The sequence below is a fragment of the Juglans regia genome, chromosome 1 (genome assembly GCF_001411555.2).
Source record: "Juglans regia cultivar Chandler chromosome 1, Walnut 2.0, whole genome shotgun sequence".
Taxonomy (NCBI): Eukaryota; Viridiplantae; Streptophyta; class Magnoliopsida; order Fagales; family Juglandaceae; genus Juglans; species Juglans regia.
The window spans coordinates 32,314,715-32,330,698 of record NC_049901.1 but is presented as its reverse complement, the minus strand read 5'-3'; the positions used below and the strand labels follow the sequence as shown (position 1 = coordinate 32,330,698).

The 15,984-nt window shown below is 34.2% G+C and overlaps 2 long non-coding RNA genes across 7 annotated transcripts; one reads left to right on the top strand and one right to left on the bottom strand.

Moving 5' to 3' along the window:
• The first annotated feature begins 1,943 nt into the window (after window positions 1-1,943).
• On the top strand, window positions 1,944-4,341 carry LOC108993559. Its single transcript, XR_001996522.2, has 2 exons — window positions 1,944-2,611; window positions 3,906-4,341. It is a non-coding gene; the product is annotated as an uncharacterized LOC108993559 (long non-coding RNA).
• An 832-nt stretch (window positions 4,342-5,173) lies between these two features.
• On the bottom strand, window positions 5,174-8,772 carry LOC108993560. Of its 6 annotated transcripts, none has more exons than XR_001996523.2 (6): window positions 8,501-8,772; window positions 8,058-8,295; window positions 7,838-7,917; window positions 7,337-7,479; window positions 6,706-6,870; window positions 5,174-5,466 (listed from the first exon to the last, which is right to left on the bottom strand). It is a non-coding gene; the product is annotated as an uncharacterized LOC108993560 (long non-coding RNA). The 6 variants fall into 6 exon arrangements; XR_001996524.2 differs by having other exon boundaries at window positions 8,058-8,244; XR_001996527.2 differs by having other exon boundaries at window positions 8,058-8,148.
• Window positions 8,773-15,984: the final 7,212 nt, after the last annotated feature.

Here is a 15,984-nt window from a genome sequence, read left to right as displayed (position 1 = left end):
TGAGTTATAAGTCTAATTATAACGCATTTTGAAATTGTATTTTTGTTGGGTTTGATTTTATGATGGGCATAAGTTTGATTGCAGAAAATTATTGAGTTATTTTTAGAGTTCTTCGTCTCACTTTATATTTAATGGAAAATATTTAAAGACTTTATAATAAGTTAAGTATTTTTAACGATAATATATTTATTAGATTTTTGATAGCTAGAGAGTTATCAAAGCTATTTTCTGTAATATGAATTTAGGTAAATGGAGAGTTTTAGCTAGTCCTTTTAGAAGTTTAGTAATGCTTAGTGTTCTGTATAGATGACTATTGACTTTCATTCAAAACAATTTTGGAACGATTCAGAATAGCTAAAAAAAGTCTTGGTAAGCGAGGTTCTTATGCTAAATTTGCATAAAACGAAATGAACTGAAGTTGGTTTGTAAAAATATGCATGTTGTTTTAAAAAGAAAAGGTGAAAAACAACCTCAGTATATGTTTTGCATTCACTCATGAGATATGTATGAAAGAGAAAAGAAATGCTTTTGACATGAATAAGAGAAATATTTGACATGTTTCTGAAATGTGAAAAAGAGCGAATATGAAATCTTTGAATTTTTGTACATATGATATGAAAATGATTTAGATCTATTTTTTATCAAACAGAAATGATAAGAATATGTTCAGCACCTGGTTTGATATGTTATGGATATGAAAAACCTTTGGCGTACTTATCTGTTTTGATTTTGATTGTGAATGTGATTCTGATATGATGATACTAGCTCATGTGATATGGTTGGTACCAACATGATATGATATGATATGATATGAGTGCACCCACTTTGAAAACAAAATGGTCTTTTATGTGTTCTTTCATGTACTCGGGACTTCGAGATTTAAAAATGGGAAGTTTCATAATATGATACTGCCCGGTTTGGCCACCAGGGATAGCACCACCCTACCACATGGGTTAAACATGGTATGCGATATGATATGTTGACATGATATGATATGATATGATATGATATGATATGATACGATATGATAAGATGAAAATGTTTTGTTATGTTATACCAAAGTGTTTTTGAATATGAACAAGTGTTTTTGAATGTGAATAAAGTGTTTTTGAATATGAAAAAGGTCTTTGTATATGAAACGGATCTTTGAATATGCACTGTTAGTTTTTGAATATGAAAATGGACTTTGAATATGAAAAGCATCTTTGAATATGAATAGTTGGTTTTTTTGAGTATGGAAAGATTTAAAAGTCGTTTGGATTTTCTGATAACACGTTTATGAGATCTGCATATGAAAATGAAATATTTTGTTTCTACATACCAAATTTTCTGAAAATGCTCATGTTTACATATTAGTATATGTTATATGCTTACTGAGTTGTTGATAACTCACACCTTATCTCCATAACATTTTTCAGATAATTTTGATAGTACAACTGGGGATGAAGACTATAAATCATGTATAAGGCTAGGTGAGCATAGTGGAATAAGTACAAAGAGGGTATTTTGGTTATCTGAACATTTTATTCAATAGTTTTGTTTTGCTTTGTCGATTGGGTATTTTGGAAGGTTGAGGTTTATTTTGAGACTTAGTGGCGTTCATAGTTAATTATTTTGGGAGTAGGAGTTTTAAACATTGAGATTTATATGTAATTGAGAAGTTAGAGTTTATATCTGAATTGTGATTTATAATTTTTGAGTAACAAATAGTAACTCTCTGACCCATCCGGGACCGGGGCGTTATATATGCTCATATTTGTTATTGTAAGATTTGTAATATTGATTTTATTATATGATAAAATTAAAAAAATATTAATATTTTTTGTTAGTATGAGATTTTATTTTTATTTTTAAGATATTGTGACTACTAATAAATATATATTTTAATTTTTATATAAAATTATTTTAATTAGATTAAATGGATTATGCATGCCAATTCAACCCATTTATACGAAGGAAAAATCTTTACAACAGCCTACTATTGGTTTCTTCGAAAGTGTGCTTCGACGAAAACCCCAAACTGCTTCTGGGTTTCAACCCTCAATCCCCTCACGCTTCTAATCCAACTTCTTCACTGCAAATCCCTCAACTTTCCTCACAAAACCCTGAACCTTCTTCTTCTTCTCTGTGAATCACAACAAATCCCATGACGATTTCGAAAACCCCAAATTCTCTAAGTCTTATGCTTATCAATCGTGAAATACATTTTCGGCAAGACCTTCTTCTTCTTCTTCTTCTTTTTCTTCTTCTCTATAACTCTCTCAGTCCCCTCACGTGCATTGTGATTTCCCCCTCAAAATTTGAAGCCCTCTCAAACTTGTGCTTCATCTTCCCCCTCCCTTCATCCTCATCGGCTCATCCCCATGATTTCCCCATCGGCTCATCCTCCGATCCTTTAGATCTGCGACGAGAGGATTCCACACCATGATAAAGTAAAGAGCCCACCAAATATGTGGCTAGAAACATGTAATGTATCGACAAACCCATTAATGTTCTTCAAATTTTACCTCCTTTTTCCGTGTGATTCTAGGTTTGCACCGTACATTTGTTTGGCTCTGGGGTTCTAGGGTTTAATGTTCTTCAAATCTGGGTGAAATCTTACATTGAGGAGGTATGTTGACGAATTTTGGTTTTGTATTTTTATTCCATAAAATCGCAATCATTTTATAACTTTCGGTTGGTACACACGTCACGTTCCCTTTCTTTGATTTTTCATTTGGTTTCTGTGACTGTATATATTCCTGAAAAAAGACAATGTATTATTTGCTGCTGTGCATGTTGACTTTGATGTAGCAGTCAGTTTGAGATCTTTAAATATGCATCCTATAATTTTCATGAAATGGATATAGATGATTTTTTTGTGTGCATTTCTATGATGGTACACTGATTAATAAATCTTGGAAGTTGAAATATCTAAAAAAAAATTTGATCTTTTGACTGGAATCAAATGAGTCTCCTGCATTACCTTGAGATGACTCTGCTATTATATTTGTTGTAATTTCTAGAAGACACTTCTTAGTATAGTTTGAAATTTTTTTTTGGGGGGGGGGGATAGAGGATGGAACTACTTTATGGTCTCTACAAAAATATCATTAGGGGAGACTGCAATGCCTTCATAATGTAATCTATCTCTAGATACCCCATAAAAAAAAGGTGATCTCTAGATATAGGAAGTAGATGTTTCAGGTATCAGCAATTCCAATAGTCTTGTCTTAATATACAACTTTGTTGTTTTGGAACTCTTTGATTATGATCGGAGGTACTTCAGTGTCTAGCAGGTGTATCTCCCCAAGAATCTAGATAGCTTCCCCACTTCCCCTCGAAGAGATTCTTCAACCAAGAAGCTTGACTGTCATTACATAGTTCTTGTCCTGCAAGGCATGCCCCCAAGAGTGTCTTGGGCCTTTTATTTTTCATATCATCATCATCATTCTTATTACCATTTTCTTATGTTATCGTAGACTTCCTGTTTCTTATGAAATTAATCGCAAATGTATCCAAACTTGTTTTGTGAATCCATGCATCATTAGTTTGTTATAAATGTAGCCACATATATTCAGATCTCTTAGGAATGGGCTGTGCATCATTGGCAAACAAACATAAGTGTTTATTTCATTTGTTTTGGGGTGGCTTATAAAAAGAAAAATTCTTCCAAAATATGTGGGTTTCCACAGAGGTGGAAGAACATAGTTGCAAATATAGGATGTAGGTTGTGGTGCTACTTGCTTCCCATTACTTCTGTCTTGCAAATATAGGATCTAACTCATGTCATTTTAATTAGCCCAAAGTAGGGTACTTGTATCGCTTTTATTATTACTTTGTTGCTAAGTTATGTTGTCCATGCATTTTAAAGTTACTGCTAACATTCAATTGTTTAAGTTCTCAATGGATTTCATAACGTGCAGGCCTTTAACAAGTACAATGAAGTGTGGTGGAATTGGTGGATCCTTTGATGGAGGAAGTAATCGATTCAGAGGTACTTATGAAAATGTTTTCTTCCACTGTGCAGCACCGATTCGGGCCAATTGCCCAGACATATTAGTGGGAGAACAATTGTGGGCAATAAGGGCAGACTATCTTAAGAGTGCAAGGAGAGTTCATTGACTGCAATTTGGGAGTTGTCATTTGTAAATCAATTGAACAAATCAATTGGGAGTTGCAGATTTTTCCTATGAACAAATCTTACCTTTTTTGTTCTTTGCTTTATTCTTAATTCTTGAACGCATATGAAGATGTTTATTGTTTTTCAACTTCTCATCTCAAAGCAGTGCCTCATTATGACAAGCATTTAGTGAACTGGGCATGAAAAATATTTTTCCAGAGTCCCTCCCTTCATCTGTATGACTGACTATTGATTGTATTTTTTTGTTTTTTTTTTTGTTACATAAGATTGATTTTTCTATAAGATATATTTTTTGCTTTACTCTGTAAGATGAAAAAGTGGGGAAGATTCTATAAAGGGAATGAGAGATTTGACTCCAACTGTAAATACCCTCTGGGAGCTAACCGGAACATTAGATATATATGTTATTCACATGTTTAAGTCGATACGACAATCATGGGTGATTGTTTTGTTTTTTTTTTTTTGCACTATAATGCGATACAATCTATTGGTGTTGTGTACTCAAGAATAAAAGAAGAAAATAAAAATTTAACTGGGTTGGTTTTTGTGTAAGAGGTAGCTTAATAAGGTAAAAAAATAACTTAGAATGAAGTTGCTATGCCAACAAACCAACCACAATCAATCAAACTTGGTAGTCTAAAATTACTGCCAGTACCTTAAAAAAAAAAAAAAGAATTTTTGGCATGAAGATGATCTTAACTCGGTTGATTCTTTTTACTTGGATGTCATCTGTCAAAGAATCCAAAGTTCAGGCGATAACTTTCTTCAATACAAGAGCGTTGTAGAGGATTAGATGGATTGCAAAAGAAAGAAGCCAACTTTGTTTGATTTCACTCTCATAAATTATGCTTGTTCAGCCAACCATTTCTTAGTCTACCCATGGATTTACTCTATAAGATGAAAAAGTGGTGATGATTCTAAGCTTTGTCAATGTAATCAACTTGAAAAAAGAAATAATATAACCAATGACACTCAGCATTCGATTGTTCTTTCTCACAGATTCTATGAGCAGGACGAATATGCAACATGTTAACAAATACAGATCTAAGCTTATTTTTCATTCATCTCACAAATATTACAGCAAATGAAACACAAAGTAAACAATGTGTATATTACAGGTCTCATTTCCCTTTTATTTCCCTCTTACAATCACTTACAATCAGTGCATGCTTAGCAACCACATACCAAAATTAAAGTTATACAAGAACTAAATATATAGCAAATGAAAATATATCCTGGTCATGTCTTCGCTTCCAATCTTGTCAAAATCCTCCATCCGAAAGAAGTGCCACAAAGCCATTCAAAATATTTGGTGGAATGTTTACCTTAATTCAAACCCAGATCTGAAAAATAGAAGAAACAAACATATCGAATACTGAATTAACATCCTGCACATATTTAACAAGGTAAACTTTCTATACCTCTACTGGAACAAGATGCATAGAACAGGACAACCAAGTGAAGATATGTAAACATACACAATTAAAATCACAGAAGCAATTCTAAGATAAAATCAAACGCCGTTTCTATATTTTGATATTCATAAATATTGTTTAAAGACCATTGGGTTGAAAGCTCAGTTCTCGTTTCAAGGAAAAAAAAATAGGGAGACTCAAAAACTTCAAATCTTTCTCAAAACCCCCCAAATGACTTTACCTTAACAAAAGTGTCACCAAAAATAAAATGTAAGAGCTTATTTTAAAATCTGATCTTACCAAAATCAGAAAATAAACATTATTATCACTAATTTTTATTAATGGGTTGACAGTATGTGTAGAATAAGAAAAATGCATCTGATTTTGGCAAGAACTGTGCTACTTAATTCAGAAACATATGCAAACCAAAACTAGTCAGACCCAAAAGTTGGTAGAATTGCAATAGCTAATCAAAATTCAAGTCCATAAAAGCTATAGTTAAAGAGCCAGTTCTTTGTACCTTACACCTTATTAAGTACTTAAACTATATTGTTTGTTAATGTTACATGTCTCAATAAAATTTTTATTCATAAAAAAGAACCTATATTGTTTGTTAAAAATTTTGTAATCATTTTCTTAAAAAAACTAGTTGAATACTTTTAGAGGCATATCTAATGGATTTTTGCATTTCAAGCTGTCATTAGTGTTATTCATCATTGAATGTAAGAGATCAATAATTTGGGACACGTAAGTCAGAAATGAAATTCTAAAGATTATGCGACCAGATCAGACTTCATTCATTATTTAGTGTTACAAGTATGTGGTCAAAATTGTGGAGCTATTTTTACATATGCAATATGGCTAAAATTAGATCCATTTTGGAGTTTTATATATAGGTTTGTAAACCTAGTTTCTTTCTCTCTTTTGGTTGAGATTATGTAGGTAACACATTGAATTTGTGTGTAAAACTCAAGGCACTTCCTGTTATTTTAGTGGAGTTAATTTGGGATTGAATTATTTGTAAAGATTAGTTCTTTATTCTTTATTTTGTGCACAATCTAATGCACAATACATAGGCTAAAAATTGAAGAATAGCAAGTATAGCAGCTGAGAATTATTAACATCAGATATCCATGATAAGGAATGAATAATGACCAGAAGTGTTACCTCTTGAAGATTTTCATAGCAGGGAAGAGCCCATAACTTCTCTGGATGGCCTTCTCAACATTCCCAGACATGCTTGTCTTTTGTTAGAAGCCATTGGCTATATCATATTTTTTTCTGGGTCAAATTGAGGTGATGTTCATTCTATATATTATACTCTGCAAGAGACTTGTAATCAGAAAGAGCATGCAGTTATCAGTTCAAATATTCATGCTTTTTTCTAAACATTCTTAGACATCGAAGACACCAAGTTACAAAATGAAAGCCAACTTACTGTTGTTAGACTATAAACAAATGAAGCTGAACTATTGGAGAAAAGATCAACTCAACCAAACAAAACTATTTGGCCAAAATAAATCCAGACCTAATTATGAAGTATACTGAATTTTGTTTGAAAGAATTTTAGAGAAAATAAAGGGCTAAATAAAACATGTAAACTATAAACATAATCTTAAACTATAAAAGGTCAATCACATCCACCTCTGTTTTGTATCCAGTCATGGCTCACGATTATTGAAAGAGAATGCTACTAACAGTTACACTTCAGAAGCCTTGGTGTCATACCAAGCAAGCAACAGTACAAGTAACAGCACAAGCTAATAGCACAAGTAACAGCACAAGCCTTGGTGCATACCAAGCAAGCAATAGCACAAGCTTTCTTCAAGAGTTCATTTCTCCGCTTGCAGAAGGTGACTTGACGATTGGTAGTGTACGTTCTCGATCATCTTGATCTCAATCTTTCCTCTACCCATCTTGCAGCAGCACTTCTTGACACAACTGCACAATCCAATCAAAGTGAGGATCAGGGAAGGTGTCATGAGTCAAACCCATGACATATCCATGAGCCAGCTAGCTCAAGACTAGAATATGTAAAATCAACTCAGATTAGCTAAAGAAAACTTAATCAGAACCAAGAGATCATATGTAGCTTCTAATAAAATTTTTTTAAAGAAAAACAAATACCTATATGCTTTATAGTTATCAAAATTCTCACAATCACTTAGTTTTTGATATGATATTATAAGGTCTAACTCCACTAACTCAAGCTTTTGAATTAGTTCTGTATAAAAATGTTTGTCAAGCCCCACAAATAAAGCCCACAAGTGTTAGCACCCTCACTGAGAAACAGGCATACCTGTGTCAAAGTTGTTGCATCAGTGATGACAAAGGGCACATTCACAAATCGAGCTAGTGTTTTTGCAAGTAGTGTCTTCCCTGATTCATAACATGTTGGTCAGATTGGCAGCTTGATCTTACAATTTCAGAGATGACATGACATGAAAATCATAGGACACAAAAAAAAAAATTCAAAATAAACTGAAGAAAGAATAGGAAGCATGTATAAAAAATATTACCTGAAGCTCATTCAAGTAGTTGATGCCTTGGACATTGTTCCATGAAACTTCAAATAGAATAAAGCCATATAGTGTCCTATGCAACTCGCTGCTAATAAGAGAAGACTCTCGAAGTTTTTTAACAGTTAGTAGAACCCACGTTACCGCATCAATCAACGAGAACCATTTCTTGAGCTTGTCTGATTTACTAGTGTAAATCACTAGTATTAACTATTTGCAGTGAAAATCCAAGAAAATCCTATATTGGGTTGCCGTGAAAATCCAAGAAAAGGAAAAACCCCATCATGAATCTAAAACTATTAACTGTTTTATGATCTGGGTACGACTAAAACAACAACATCGCATCTTCCAGTTGAGTTGAACTTTTCAGTTCATGTTCTTTTCAAGGAAAACATAAAGGGAAGCAAACATCAGAAGAAGAACGAATGTAGAGTAGAACTTACTCGGGGAGGGCGAGGAAGCCGCACGAGGAGACTCGGGGAGAGGATGGGAGGGTCGACGGGGGCGTTGCTGGGTAGAGTAATTACGTGGTACTTACATCCTCACAAGGCAGAGAATAAATCAGTCTCCGCTTACCTTTTCAAATTGCGCAATCTTGGTTTGGGCTGAGGGAGGGTCGCTCAGAGAGGCAGCGTCGCCGGTGGTGGTGGGCAGAGCAACGACGCGACGCGACTCGAGGGACGGAGGAAATTTTCCCGCGGGGTAAATTCGAATGAATTGGGGAAGAAGAAAACAGTAAGATGAAAACGCACGTTTTGATTCTCTTGTATTCTCAAAAAAAAAAAAAAAAAATTACAAATAGTGCAGCCACGTTGGATGTGCAAAATGTGCACCCCGCAAAGGATGACCTGTAGTACTACTCTTATATGAAATGGGTTTAAATGAGTCCTGTCTTGTTAACCTATTTCTAATTAATTATTCAATGAGTCAAAACGAGTGACACGATACAACCCGTTATCTAAATGGGTTGAGTTTGGGTTTGAAATTTTGACACGTTTAGTTTAACAGATCAGGTTTGAGAGACCTATATAGTTGAATGTTTATAACTTTGACATGACACGAATCCACAATTTTCCACCCCTAACAATATTAGCTTTCCCAGGATAATACTTAATTTCACATTGATAGTCAGTAATTGTCTCCATCCACCTCTTGTGCCTAGTATTCATATTTTTTTGTGGTCGAACTAATATGATAAAGGAAAATGTTACTATGCTTCATAATTTATACCACTCACTTTATCTCATTTATGTGACACCACTCAATTTATACCACGACACAAAAATGGTGCCACATGGCTTATTAAAAAATTTTAAAAATATCTATACAAAACAAATTGGAGCCCGAAAACATAAAAATATGAAGACTAAAACTCTAGATTTTCTCTACCCTTTTTATGTTTGTGTTTTTATTTTTTTTAATAAGTCACGTGCCAGCCACGTCAAGGAGACAAATTGAGTGGTATAAATCAGGTGGCATACTAGCATTGTCCTATTTTAAACTCTAGTGATTCTTGTAGGCCTCAAAACTTTCACCATATAAGTAATGCCTTTTTGAAGGCAAAAACCGTTTGGGCAAGCTCAAGGTCATTAGTAGAGTAGTTATACCCATAATTCTTCAACTATCTAGAAGCATATGCCACCACTCTTCCTTCCTGTATTACCATGCACCCAAGTCCATACTATGATGTATCACTATACACAACAAACTTCTTATTGTGTGCTTCTAGCAAAGCTAATATTGGCGTTGAAGTCAGGTTTCTCTTTAATTTTTGGAATCTAGCTTCACACTGGTCTGACCATACCTCAAATGATCTTCATATGCTTCTTGATCCATAGACCAAATCAAAATATATTCAATATATACCCCCACAAAGGTATCTAAAAACTGCGTAAGCATCCTGTTCATTAAATCCATGAAGGTTACAAGGGCATTTGTTAACCCAAACGACATTGCCAAGAATTGATGGTGATCGTACCTTGTTCTGAAAGTGGTCTTAGGTACATCTTACTCCATTATTTTCAATTGATGGTATTTAGATGTCAAATCTATCTTTGAGAATACCATGGTTCATTGTAATTGATCAAACAGATCATCTATCCTAGGCAATGAGTACTTGCTTTTTTTATAGTGACCTTACTCAGCTCCCTAAAATCTATACACATATGAAAGGTACCATCCATCTTCTTTACAAGCAAAATTGGTGCTCTCCACGGTGGAAAAATCCCTTGTCTAATAGTTCATGGAGCTGGTCTTTCAAGTTTTCAACTCCTTTAGCTCAGTTGGAGGGATCCTATATGGGGCTTTATGGATTAAGACTGTTCGTGGTTCTAACTCAATAACAAATTCTATATACCAGTCAGGTGGCAATCCTGATAACTCATTTGTAAATACATCTAGGTATCCCTCAACTATTGATTTCCCTGCTATAGTCTTCTTTTCTTCAAGCTTCTCAATAATTAAATATATATATATATTTATATATATATATGCTTGAACAACCAGACAATACGCTTTTTAGCGTGTAACGCTAAGGCATGTATCGTACTTTTTTTTTTTTTAGAAGAGCTGAGATCACCTGTCCATGAGTGACCCCTTCCCAAATTTTATTAATAGCCCTCACTTATGGCGGAGGAATACCGTGGTTACAGACCGACACCTAGTATTACAAAAATTTCGCTCCCAGGTGTCAAACTTACAGAAAACATCAATTCAAGGACGTACTAAGAAGGAAAACCAAGCAAAAACCATTCCTGTAAAAAAAAAAACCACCAAACAAACAATGTTAACACAAAAAATATAAAATCATAAAATCTTACCAAACCAACCTGAGGACATGAATGCCGCATTAACCTGACGCTAACAACAACGTAATGATGGCAAACCCAGAATATCCAAACGGATTAAACCACGAAGCACCCTAGGCACATCCCTAATAAATCTCCACTCAGAATTAAGACCCGACGCACCACTCCGGGCCAACCAATCCGCAGCTTTATTTCCCTCCCTATAAACATGACGAACTATGCACACCATAGAATCCATAAGGGCCAACGTATCTTCCCAAAAATCTTCCAAGTACCACACCCCACACCTTCTCCTATTCCACCATGAAATCACCACTTAAGAATCTAATTCAATTTCCACAAAATTAATCCCCATTTCCTTACAGGCTTTAAGTCCCTGAAAAACAGCTAACAACTCTGCTCTATTGTTAGATCCGACTCCAATATAAGAATTAAAAGCATAAACCATATGAGTTGGCTTTTGCCAAGCCACTAGCTTTAAGTACTTCCTATCAGGGACCAACGCTGTAATATTCAATAACTGTAACACCTGTGAATCATGCCTAGAACATTTGCTAACCTTTTTCATATCTCGAACTAATAATCCCATCCATCTACTAATAGAAAGCCGAACCGAAATAATAGACTGAAACCTGCCCTCCATACGTGCAGTACATCTTCTACACCAAAGATGTCAAATAATAATAGAAGGTAGAAGCCCCACTATTATTCCCAGTTGAGAACTAGAGGACGCACGTCGAAACCAAATTTGCACCGTCTCCCTCCAAGTAAAACCAATAGGAATACCAAAAATAGATCCATAAAAATGCCATATTGCCGATGCAAACTCACCTGTAAGTAACACATGATTTTGGTCTTCATAATTACCTTCATCACAACAATCACAACGAGAAACTATCTGGATCCCAATGCGCCGAAGATGATCGTCTACGCTTAAGGCCATGTTCCACACTTTCCACATTAAAACCGAAATTTTAAGTGGAAGCAACTTATGCCACACCCAAGGATGCCACTCCATACTAGCTCCTTGTACTCGAATGCAATCCCAAGCGGATTTGGTAGAGAAGTTCCCACTCTCGTTCTTCATCCAGATCAAAACATCAGATCCTCCCTTACACCCAGCCAAAGCCTCAACAATTTCCTCCACATTATCCTGTCCAACCAACGTACTCAACAAATCCACATCCCAACTATTGGACAACTTGCACTCTTTAACTTTCAACATCGGATTACCCACTATTTGGAACTCATCAATTAGAGTACCCCCATCTCTCCATTTGTCATACCAAAATAAAATATTGCCATCTCTAACTCTCCACTTTGCATTATTAAGAACACTCGGAATACTTTTGACAATCATTTTCCAAAACCTCGTTCCTTTTCTCATATCAATGAGACACCAAATTGAAGATCCCACATATTTTCCCTTAAAGAAACTAGCCCACAGGGATTCTCCTTTCAATAAATTCCAAGCAAACCTCATGTGCAAAGCTTTTTGTATATCCCCCAAATTCCGCAAATCAAGTCCACCCTCCTCTATTGGCTTACAAATACTCTCCCATGCCACCCACTTTTTTTTACTTTTACCATTAATCTCTCCCAAAAAAAATGTGCTCATCATTCGGTTTAGCTCTTTAATAATAGAGTGAGGAACCTGCAATACTGCAAATATATGTAAAGCCATACTAGAAAGTACATGGCGAAGAAGAATCAAACGGCCACCCGCTGATAATAATTTCATTTTCCAACCACTGATTTTGTTCCAGACTTTGTTAATCATCTCCTCTAGATGCTCATGCTTAAGACGCCCCAATACTATCGGAACCCCAAGATATTTAAAAGGAAACAAACCTTCGAGAACCCTGTCAGCCTTTTAAGAGCTCTCTTTCTTACTAACGAAATTTTTGAAGAATAAAATATAGCCGTCTTTTCTTTACTAAGTTGTTGACCTGACCAATTTTCATACTTTTCAAACACCACCAACAATTCCCTCACCGATTTCTTTCCTTCATTCAGAAAAATTACAATGTCATCAGCGTACATAAGGTGAGATGATTGGAGGTTAAAACTACCAACATATTGAACCTTTTTTCATTTTTTTTTCAATTCAAACGATATCTCAATCAATTTTGACAATCAATTTTGGAGTAATGCGAGAGCAATCAGTCCATTTGTGGGGGTATTGAGAGAATGAAGGCAATATCCATAGCAAATCATGATCAGGAGCAATCTCTTTCTCCCCAACCACTTTACTTTAAATTTCTCTCTTTTAATCTCTTCTATATTGTTTTAGGAACATACTCTAGTCACAAAAAAATTACACGAAAACAATCTCACAAATTGATGTGGCTTGATGTACGTCGTTAGTCAGATTGTAAATTTAATTTTATTGTAAAGTAGACTAACAGATCAAATGAAGCCACATCAGTTTGTGAGATTGTTTTGTATAATTCTTTTGTAGATGCAGCAATAATCTCCATTTTCGTCTATTCTTTCTCAGTTCTTCTATATATATATATGCTAGCTAGCCATTTTGATGCACTCTACTCTAGTACTCTTTAAACATCATCATATCATTATAATTCAAGTTTCATTCTCTGAGATGTTTTTATTTTATTTTTCTAATAAATCTTCGGAACCATGCCTCTCTTGTTTGGCATTTCTTTTTCCTTCTTCTAGCCTTTCTTTAAAGAAAAGAACAAACCAATGCTAATTATGCTGATATTTCGTCGCCCTTACTAAAATCTTCAATATGCATCTCACACAAAATCCAAATTGAAGAGAGATAAGCCGAAATGAATTATTTTTTGTAGTGATGCACAATTGCTTTGACATAACAAATGAAAGAAAATGAGAGAGAGAGAGAGAGGGCTCCTTTTTTCTTTTTTTTTAAAGGAAGAGTCAGGGCCACATATCCAATAGTAGCCCCTACCCCAATTTTATTAATCAACCCTAACTTTTGGCGGATGAATACCGTGGATCAAAAATACATTTGAATAGAAAAATTAAGCAAAAAAACAACCCGAACCCAAGTGTTACTAAATACATTATCCTTATACTCCTAGCACAAACCTTATTCTAAAACAAGCCAAAAGAACAACCAATAACACACCTGAAGCCAATAAACAACCTTCCAAATTATGATCTCAAAGAGGGGAGACCTAATTTATCCACCTTTAAAATACTTTGAGCTTCCACGGAATATCATTAAAATTAATCCACGTACCAGACTGATGATTTGAGGCCAGACGAGCAAGAAAATCAGCAACTGAATTTCCTTCTCTATAAACATGACTTATCTTGACTTGCAAACTGGACAAGATCTTTTGGATTTCATCCCAATAGTCTTCAAGATACCAAATGCCACATCTACCTAGCTTTTTCCAACCAATTTACTACAAGTAAATAATCAAGCTCAATTTCAATTGTATGCAAATCCAACTCCTCACAAGAAACTCGAAATGGCTTGTGGTTTCTTTTGGTGAACAATACGTAGGGTTGAGATGAGTGACTTTTGGTGCACCAAAACAATCTATTTATATCTTTACATATAAGAAAAGAAATAAAACTTAAAAATTACAAAGGTTTATAATCGGTGAAACAGCAATAGTACTTGGAGAGTTTTTTTTCGAGTAATCACTAACGATAACCGACTTTAACGACTTGGATGTCACATCGGAATTGTATGACTCCACTTTTATATGCAATAATAGATTTTATAAAAGTGTCATTCATTTAAAATAGAATGGTGTAAAAGATTGTAAAAAAAAAAAGATTGTACTTGCTATTGAGAAGTCTCACATGGCTTAGAAACAAACTCATCTTGGGCTTTATAAGGAGTTACCTCACTCCTCCTATTAGGCCTTTTATGCAGAGAAATAGATGTTTCTACATAGTATCAGAACAAGTTAACCTATGACTGATGATGAGCTCCTGTGACCTACCCACGAAGATGGTACTGGAAATACCGGCCCACACGTGAGGGAGCGTGTTGAGAAGTCCCACACGGCTTAGGAACAAACTCATCATGAGCTTTATAAGGAGTTACCTCACTTCTCCTATTAGGCCTTTTATGGGGAGAAATATATAGGTATTTCTACAAAAGGCTACAAAGTGAATAGTGGTGCCATGTTTTGTCGATTGATTGACGTTGAGGATTGTTCATCCACTATGGAGCTGGAATGTGCGAAGATTCTAAAACTTTAGCTTATTCTGGGGTACGTATAATTGGCTACCGTCTATATATATATATATATATATATATATATATCTTTTGTATGTTTTACGTTTTATACTATATGGTTATATACATGCATTATCATCTTTTAAAATGACAAAATTGTTCCCAATATTTTGTTGTATTACGATACTACAATAAATTTGACTTTTAGGGACGAAATTTGTTAGAGACGAATTAAATTTCATCCCTAAAAGTCATTTTTGGAGACGGTCTCAAAAAATGTTTGAGCTACTGAATTCGTTTGAACGGAGAAATATCCATTCGAAAAAGATATTTTGTGACAAACAAAATCGTCTAAAAAAAAGAACCGTTCGAAATGAACAAAATAGATTCGAACATGGAATTAATGTTTGTTCGAACAGTATATAATCTGTTTGAAAATAATATTGGCTAGAAATTAATTTATTTTTTCCGGAAAAAGTTAATAACCGTTCGAACGAACATTTTTTCAATTCATTTTTTTATTAGTACGGATTTGTGCGTATATTTTTTCCATTAAAGTAATAAATATCTTTTCCATTAATTTGTTATCATTTTTAAAATATAAAAATGTGTATATATTATATATTATGATTTTTGGTGAGTTAAAATATTTATAAATTCATAAATTAATTTTATGTAATTAACTTCAAAACTTTATAGTAATTTCTTTTATGTTAAATTTATATAAATATAACTTTAAAGATAGTATCATTTTTTATATTATCATGAACGGCAGTAAAATAAAAAAAATAAACAAAGTAGTAAACACGAAAAATAAAAACCTTACATTAATTACATCTCAAATATATAATGTTCAATACAACATAAAAAGGTAAAATAATAACTAAAACGATCACTATTGCCTGAGTAGATCAACATCCTCTTGCAACATTTTAAT